Here is a 9614-nt window from a genome sequence, read left to right as displayed (position 1 = left end):
CTGAGTACCAGCTGGTGGCACCCCGGGCGAGCTCTCTGCACAGGCACACAGCGGCAGCCTGGGAACCACCATGACGTACCTCTGCACCGGACACAAGTGAGAGCTGGCTGCAAGACAGAGGACGGTGTGTGCATGCATTCACGTACCCTGTGCATGGTGGACATGCTGTATGTGTGAGTGTGGCTGTGAGCACACACAGTAAGTGCACATTAGTGTTTGTGACCATGTGCATGTGAGCATGAGAGGGAGTGCAAGACAGGAGGTAGCAAGTGCACACTTGTTTGTGGGTGTGTGCTATGTATGCGAGTGGGCACACATGTGAGTGCCTGTGTGCACATGTGTGTACATATGGTGTTTGTGTGCTTGTAAACAGGAGCAGGAAGGGCCAGGGTAAGAGAACGCTAAGCAGCGAGGCCCCCGACACAGGAATGGAAGCTCCCCTAGAAAGTGATTGCCTTGAGAGGAGAGATTTTGTCTGGCCCTTCACTGCTCTGTCCCAGGGGCCCTGGCACCTGGGAGGCATTAATACTCGTTGAGTTGTTGCATGTCAGTAGTGGAGGGGGGGTGCGAAGCCACGTGGCGTGTCCTCTGTTCTCCGGGTGCCAGCCTGGGCTCCCTCCGCACCAGGCCTTCTCACATCCAGGCTACCCCAACCTCTCCTCCTGTGCCTCTTCACGGATGTGCTCCGCCCTGTTTGCCCCCACTGTTTCCTGCCAGCACCTCTCGGCCAATGTGGGACACAAGGAGGTGGGGAAGCAGGGGAAGTGGTGATGCCAGGGCAGCTCGCCCACCGGGGGCATCAGGTCCCACGTGGTGAAACTGGGCACTCCTCTTTGGCTTCTTCACTTGGGAGTTCAGACTTCGAGCTTCAATTTCCCATGTTTAAACAGCAACTGGGGCTGGGGCTGTGGCCTGATGGTTAAAGTACCCGGATCACGCAGCCAACCATGTGGTTTGAGTCCTGGACCTCATCACTTGAGAAGCATGCCTGGCCCATGTGCATGTGTGCCAAAATCCCCAAAACCAGGACAGACGGAGGGACTGCGGCATGACCATTGGCCATGGGGGGTGTCCCTCTCTCTCTCTGTCTGTCTCTGACAAGCAGCCGTGCCTTCTAGCATGTACACACACGCGCACACACACACACACACACACACACACACACCAGCTGTTAGAACTGCCTCACAGGACTGTCGTCCAGAGTCAGAGAAAGAGAGGTGGCAAAGTCCGGAACTCACGCCAGGTCCTGCAGAGATGGCTTCTTCTCTTCCTGCCCATGCAGCCTAGTCTGGGGGTACCGAGGATGGCTGGGGATGGCTCACGGTTAGTAACCCTCCACCAGATGCCTCCTTTTTCACTGGATGCCCTGAGAGGACAGGAGCTGCGTGCTGCTGAAACCCAAGGCAAGCTTTGCTTCAGAAGCACTCAGAAGTTAGAGTACCATGAGCCCAGGTGGAAGGGCTTCCGGGGCATCGTACAACCATGCCAGGACCAGCCTGCAGTGCACCGCCCTAGCCTCTCCACGTAGCTGCCCCCCAGGACTCCAATGCAGAGGAGCAAACCCTCCTTCGGCCAGAGGGACTGGCTAAGGAAGCTGAACCCTGTCCAAAGTTTTATCACAAAAGGAAGGATCAGATTTCACCCTTCCCCCTTCCCCACCTGACTTACAGACCCACGAGAAATAACTTCACGGGGTGGTTAGGAGATTATCCTCTGACCAATTGGTAGATGTCTCATTTCTTTTCCTGGGGACAAGAGGGGGAGGCTGTTGGCTGTTTTGGTGGCATGAAGCTGCTGCCATGAACCACAGGTCCCTGCGTGCTCATGGGTCAGCGGATGGCCTGCTGTGCCCTGCCATCCCAGGGCGGCTGCCACACGCTCCAGAACAGCCTGGCAGCCCCTGCACGGCACTTCCTGTGAGAAGAAGCTGCCCTCGTCCTCAGGCAGGGGAGCTTTTTAACCTGTCAGTGTCCTGGGGGCAGAGTTCCCCCACAGTCGAGAGGTTTCTAGAACGGCCTGCCATGCCTTCATTTAAAGGGAGCAGGCGCGTTCAGTCTGCACCTGATCAATACCGCCTGTTTCTGGGCTGTCAAAAGCAGTTCAGATCGTCCGCACAGAGCCAGGTAGGCCCACAAGCCCTGGGGAGGGTTTTTATTTGACAATGAGGAGAAATTCCCAACTAAGATTTCCAACCCCTGATCTATTTTAATTTAGAAATCTTCTGAAAACTTGTTGGAAATAAGACTAAAGGCCCAGTGCTGAGATTGGAATCAGCATCGGCGTCCTTCTCCCTCCCTGACACACTCTATGTCACCGTCCCTCTCTCTCTGTCTCGCACACAGAGAAACAAGTCCACAGGCTTGGCCAACCACCTCAATTCATTAAGAATCTTCCGGAGTTTTCAATATGCTGAAAGCCACGCGCGTGTGTGTACTTATACATACGTCCGGCACTTTCGTTCGGCACTGGCCACACTCCAAGAGCTCTTGCACACACTTTCTCTCACTTAATCCAGTCCTTAAAGCAAACGAACAAGCTAGCAGCCTGCCATGCACAGGTGCCATTATCCTGTCACCCCAATGTCACTGCAGGGAGGCAGAGTGGCTCGGGCAGTGGCATGCCATCAGAACGGGGCTTGGCCAGGATTGAGTCCACCTGCCCAGGTCCCATCCAGCTCTGCACGGTAAGAATCCCGTCCTTAAGCTGATAGCCATCATAAGTCGCAGATAGCGTCATGGGCCAGCCCTCCCAGAAGGGCCTGCACTTCAGTAGGAAACCCCTCGTCCACCGAATGAAAGCTCTACCGTGACAACTCCAGGCGGGAACTGGCCAGGTGGAGGAGCTAACAGGGCTCCCGGTGAGCCGGGGCCCCCCAGCTTCATTCCTGGGAGCCTCTGCAGCCACCCGGGTGCCTCTGCCCAGCTGGGCCCTCCACTCTGCTCTGGTGGTGCCCACTGCTGGCTTAACAGATACAGGCAGAAAGCGTCAGAAGGAGGCCCCCAGTACAGCCGCTCCCCGACGCAGCCCGGGTACTGGCAACAGCACCACCCTGCCTCGGCCCTGCTCAGCTGGAATCTCTGGGCGAGGGGCCCAGCAGTCTGCACTTGAACGAGCCCACCCCAGAGGTTGTTATTTACTTCTTCCACAAGAGAGGGAGAGAGAGATGGAGTGAGGCACCCCCAGTCGCTGCCCACACTGAGCTGCACCCCAGTCTCAGCTGGTCTGCATCCCCAGAACATGCACACAAGCCTGGCAGGAACAGGGAGGGCCCTGGAGGTGCACCCAGGGGGGAAGCCAGGACCTTCCAGTGGGTCCAGTTGCGTTAGTTACCACCACACCAACGTCGTCCCTGTTCCTGTCACCTGGAATGGCATTTCCTCCTCCTCTGCCTGACAGACGCCTGTGTATCACTTAAAGCTCAGCTCAGAGATAGGGCTAGCGGTGCCCCCACCCAGCACCTGCACCCCCCACACCCCTCTCCAGCCCTTGCAGGGGACTGTGATCTCCAGTCAGGGGCGTTGCCTTCTTCCTCTCGGTAGCCCCAGTACCTGCATTGTGCCAGGGATATAATAGGCACTTAATAAATATGCATTGAATCAACGAGTAAGTGAGTGCACGGCCCAGGTATTATAATCTAGCACACCTCACTGAGTAATGGAGACAGGCGACTGTCCCGTGGGCACACAGCTGGCTGCTTCAGAGCCGACCCGGACGACACCCTGACTCCTAGCCCAGGGCAGTGAGTGATCGTTTGGTTGGTTTCGCCTAGCTTTATGTGAAGGTAATGTAATTGCTGAACAGGAGTAATTTTTGACTACTTTGCGACGGATGATGCCGAACACCCGCACAGGTAAATTCTTCCCTTCAGGTTATGGAGGAGTGTGGTGAGGTCACGCCTGTCTCGGTTATCTCCCATCTCTCTGTATTTATACATGGCACCCTATCACAGCCGTATCTAGCCGGACTGCTCAACCGTTTATAATGCCCAGGGACCGGCCTGTGGCAGCCAGCAATTAGCTCCTTTGTGTTTTTCATCTTTCTCCCTTTGAAGTTTAATAGACAGGTATGATGGCGCAGTTGTCACGGGCTGCAAGTCAGCGGGCTGTTTCAGCAGCCTCGGTCTCAGCGGGAGCTTGGACTCTGCAGGGAGACTGCATTCCACCCAAAGTCACTCCAGGCTCCATTTCCGGGTCCTGCTGCTTCGCCCAGGTCTCCCGTCTCTGTGAAGGAAGGATGACAGAGGTGTGGAGCACACCCATCACTCATTCATGTTGTGGTGCCCGACTGTGTGTAAGGGACAGGGACACGCGGAGGTGAGGCTTGCCAGCTCCTTCACAGAGCTTCACATGGGTGGGGGGTGGACTGTGAACAGGAAGTGGCCATCTAGTGAGTGTCCTCGTGGGGAAGCTGAGAAGGGACAGGCGTGTACACTGAGAGCTCCAGGGGGAGGAGCACTTGGCCAGCTAGAGGCGGAGGGGAGACAGAGGAAGGCACTCCCCCAAACCGCTAGTCCTCCCCACTGCCAGGTCATCCTGGTGGACACTGGAGCTGCATCTTGGCTGGGATGCCTGACTTCAGAAACACATGAGAGGTCCGGGTTATGAGAGGCAGAGATGAAGCACAGTCTGGTCCTAGGACAGAGGCACAGGGAGGGGCACGATTTCTCTGTAGTGCCTTCCTGCAGGGTAATTGGCAGAGCCGGAAGTTTGCCCAAAGTAGACTTAGCAACAGGGAGGATCTCAATTTCTTCAAGACATTTGTGGCTCTAGGAACTAAAGAGGTTAAGAAGCTTTGAATTAAAAGATTAGAATTTATCATCACCCTGTTACACTTGTCAGTGTCCGCTCCTGTTCTCTTTCCCTCTTTCCCCCCTTTGATAACCAAGTTATTTTCAAAGTGTGCACTCCCTCCCATTTTGCTCATTTTCCATACACAGCTGCCAGGCTGTGTCTACACGCCACAGAACCACTATGGCAAGGGTTATCGATGCCCTCGATGACCACGTCCAATGGACTCACTTATCCACCCAGCAAGACTTACTGTGTGTCAACTCCGAATAGGCACCATCCCAGCTGAGGATACAGCATTAAGAAGTTCCTGGGAGCGAACTTCTGTGGACTCCCTTTAGTTCTCAGGGTTCTGTCCCACTTCCTGTCTGAGCTTTACCTTCTGGAAACACTCTTACATTCCACAACGCCAGCCTTCAATGTTTCTCTCATTATTTTTATTGTCCCATCTGAGTATCCTTTGTGGATTCCTCTTCCTCTACCTAGCTATTAAAAGCCTGATAGGACCAGGCTGCAGGGTGGTTAAGGTAGCTGGATCCCACACAGGGATCAATTCTCGGACCCAGCAGCTTAAGAAATACACTGGGCGCATGTGTGTGCATGCCCAAAATCCCAACAGGAGAATGGAGGAGAAGGGATTGAGGCATGGCCATCCCCCCCGGGGGGGGATTTCTCATTCCTTCCCACTGTCTCTGTCCCTCTTTGCTAAGCACATACTCCTGAAGCCAAAAACTTCTACCAAAAATAAATAAATAAGAATAGGATATTATTGACACATACACACACCCACACACACACATATATGTGTGTGTGGGGGGGTATGTATTAACTTAATCAAACCACAGCCCTTGAAATTCTTTTTTAATATTCTGTGTGTCAAAATGCAAAGTTCTCATAAAGAAATTCTGCTACAAACCAAATTGTGACGATGTCCTGAAAAACATGCGGCAAACGTTTGAGTTACAAGCTGAACTAGCCCTTTTCCTCTACCCAATACCACTTTCACCTAAAAGATAAACTATGGCTAGTCAGACTTGGATGTTTGGCAGTCATGGTCTACAACGTTAATGACATGAAGTTGTCACTCCAGGAAAACAACTGGCAGTGTTTATTGCCAATAAATGTGATCTTTTTAAGCAAAAATTTAAAGTTTGGAAAACAAGCATCTATTGGCATGAGCATGACAGCGTCCCAACCCCAAAATCCCAACAGGAGAATGGAGGAGAAGGGATTGAGGCATGGCCATCCCCCCCGGGGGGGGATTTCTCATTCCTTCCCACTGTCTCTGTCCCTCTTTGCTAAGCACATACTCCTGAAGCCAAAAACTTCTACCAAAAATAAATAAATAAGAATAGGATATTATTGACACATACACACACCCACACACACACATATATGTGTGTGTGGGGGGGTATGTATTAACTTAATCAAACCACAGCCCTTGAAATTCTTTTTTAATATTCTGTGTGTCAAAATGCAAAGTTCTCATAAAGAAATTCTGCTACAAACCAAATTGTGACGATGTCCTGAAAAACATGCGGCAAACGTTTGAGTTACAAGCTGAACTAGCCCTTTTCCTCTACCCAATACCACTTTCACCTAAAAGATAAACTATGGCTAGTCAGACTTGGATGTTTGGCAGTCATGGTCTACAACGTTAATGACATGAAGTTGTCACTCCAGGAAAACAACTGGCAGTGTTTATTGCCAATAAATGTGATCTTTTTAAGCAAAAATTTAAAGTTTGGAAAACAAGCATCTATTGGCATGAGCATGACAGCGTCCCAACACTTAATGAGTTTTCTGATGAGATTAGTGATGATATTAACAAATGTGTGGGGTTTGTTTTGGATCTTGAGTAATGAGATATGCCAACATTTGGAAGGTTTGCATAACTCGGTGAGCCAATATTTTCAAATGACTAGGGTTTGGTATTACAAAATCATGTATACATTAAAAATATTTATTCAGGTGCAAGATGAACCAATAGATGTTAATGTAACAGAGTGAAATGTTCATGAATATGGCTTCAGAATCCACATTGCAAGTGACCTTTAAGAAACTACCCCCATTGGACCTGCCTGGACTGTGGAGGTTACGGCAGCTGGATTCCACATGGCTGATTTCACAGTTCAAGTTTAGGACAGGGCAACTTGAAAAACACACCAGGTGCTTGTGCATGTGTGTCCAAAACTCCAAGAGGAGAATGAAGGAGAAGGGATTTCAGAGTGTCCATCTCCCCAGGGGATGATTTCTCACTTTCCCTCTCTCTTCCTCTATATGTCTCTCTGTCTCTCTCCTGCAAGCACATGCACCTTATAACCAACTAAGAAAGAAAAGCAACAAATGATAAACAGGTCTTTCTCACAATATTTTTTGTCTTGGATAATACAAATACCTCATGTTACATTAGCACTTGATGGCCTTATTATTTTCAAGTGATAAAAAAAATGCAACATTACTAATATAATTTTTTTTGGAGGGGGGGCAAATCGTCTTTCTTCTATGAGGAGAGAGACACAGGCAGAGAGAGAGGAAAAGGAGAGCACCCTCAGCAGGATCCTGACACCACGATCTACCCCCAGCCTCAGCCACCTTGGATCCCGCCGCAGACCCAGTCAGTGCACTCCGGAGGCACTCTGGAAACTTCCCACGTGAGTCAGCCTTGCAGAGTGACACTCTACCACCGTGCCACCCTGTATCCCTCCCTAGAGTCAGTTTTGAATGTAATAAATATCAAGAGATCTAACCCACATAAATACAAAATCTTCGGGGTTCTCAATAATTTCTAAAAGCATAAAGGTGTCTTAAAGCCCCAAACTTTGAAGGTTTTTGACCTCCAGGACTAAGGCTCCATCTTCCGTCCACATTAGGTCACTCCTTCTACTATGCCACCTGGCCTTCCTCTGGCGTCAGGACCACTCATCACACCACATCATCACGACCCCTCCTGCCCTGCCACACACACCCAGGTCCCCCAGTGCCAGGCTGGCTCCAGGCCCTCTGCTTCTGTTCACCCTCCGCCCAGGCTGCCTCTCCCTACTTCACGTTTCTGTTTCTCTGCCTTTCAAACACCTATGCATAGCTCAGGAAGGCCTGATCACTGCCTCCTTTGTCCCTCCACCCCCGACACATTCCTCCAGCACCTGTGCTGCCTCGGTGCAGGCTTCCCTGTTTGACCTCCCAGCTTTATAATCGTGAAACTCTGGACATTTCCCCAGTAACAGGCAAATGGGCCGCTTCTAACATTTTACTATTACTAACGAAGCTCTTGGATGTGCGTGGACGTGTTTTCTTGGGCACTTGTGCAAGAGTTTTTTTAGAGGAGATTCCTAAAAGGGGAGTTACTGGGTCACAGAGTTTGTGCACCTTTGGTTTCATGAAGTATTGCTGCGAGGCTGTTCTCCAGGTTCATGGTTCTGATACATGCTACCACCAGCAATGAATAAAATCTTGTTTTCCCCACAGTCTTGCCAACACTTGATGCAATCAGACTAATTTTATTTTTCTGAGCTGATAGCGATAAATTTTTTTTCTTTCCTTTTCCTTTTTATTTTATTATTATTTATTTTTTTGGAGAGGTTTTTGCTATAGGGCTCGTGCGCTCACCAGAAAGACAGAGAGATAGAGAGACAGAAAGTGAGAAATCACCCCCCCCTCCCCGGGGATGACCACGCCGCAATCCTTTCTCCTCCGTTCTCCTCTTGGGATCTTGGGCACGCACGCTGGCATGAATTTAAGCCACTGGGGCTGGAACTTGAACCGCAGTCGAGTACATGGAAGTCCAGCGACATAGCCATTACGCCAACTGCTGGTCCCAAAATTTGTATTTTCATAATTTTTAAGAATGAGAAAATCTCTCTATGACTTACCCAGGTTTCCTATTGCCTGTTCAGAGGTGCCCTTTGTTTTTCTTCCATGTTACCTTTTTCTGACCGCCTTATAATTCTCTGTGTTGAGGACATTAGCCTTTATTCTCTGTCCACTGCACATCTGTGCTCCCCAAGTGAGGCTGGCCTTAAAACTTGGAGTCTTTTATAGCATAGAGGCTTTATATTTTAACAGAATCAAATTTATCAGTCTTTTCCTTTATAGCTGAAGCCTTTCTAGGCACTGCTTAATCCATTCTTCCCTATCCCAAGATTATAAGATATTTCGTATATTTTTGTCTAAAGTGTTGTTATTTTACTTTTTATACTTAAATCTTTAACCCTTCTCACTTTTGGTAATGTGTAAAGAAGGGATCGACTTTGGTCTTTCCCCATATGTACAGCTGGTCCAGATCACTAATGAATATCTCGTCCTTTCCCAAGAGATCCGAAATGCCCATGTATTCATCGATCTGTCTCTGGGCCTCTTATTTCACTCCACTTATTAATTGCAAAAGCCAGCACGCCATTTCTGTAAAGGGCAGATACTAACTACCTCATGACTTGTGGGAGTAGGCTGTCACAGCCACTCAGCTCTGCTGCGAGCGTGCCAATAAAACTTTATTTACAAAGCGGGCTGTGGTTCACTGATTCACATTATTTATCAACTTTGCTCCAATACCACTCCATTTTAGTTGTACACAGCTCTGTAATACATCGTTCTATCTGGTAGACTCAACCTCCCCACGTTGCTGTTCTTTACAATTGTCAGTGCTATCCTTTTCATGTAAATGGGATCCCCTTAGGAATTGTTTTAGCTTCCCATTTAGCCAACTTCCATAGTGAAAATCTTGAGAATTAGGACTTCCAAATACGTAGTCCAAGGAAAAAATCTCAAGTCGGTTGTTGTGTATCTCAGTGAGACCCTTCCCTCCACCCCGTCTCGGGGATCTCTACA

The sequence above is a fragment of the Tupaia chinensis genome, unplaced genomic scaffold, assembly GCF_000334495.1.
Source record: "Tupaia chinensis unplaced genomic scaffold, TupChi_1.0 Scaffold000292_1, whole genome shotgun sequence".
Taxonomy (NCBI): domain Eukaryota; kingdom Metazoa; phylum Chordata; class Mammalia; order Scandentia; family Tupaiidae; genus Tupaia; species Tupaia belangeri.
Note: the sequence above shows the minus strand (reverse complement) of the source record.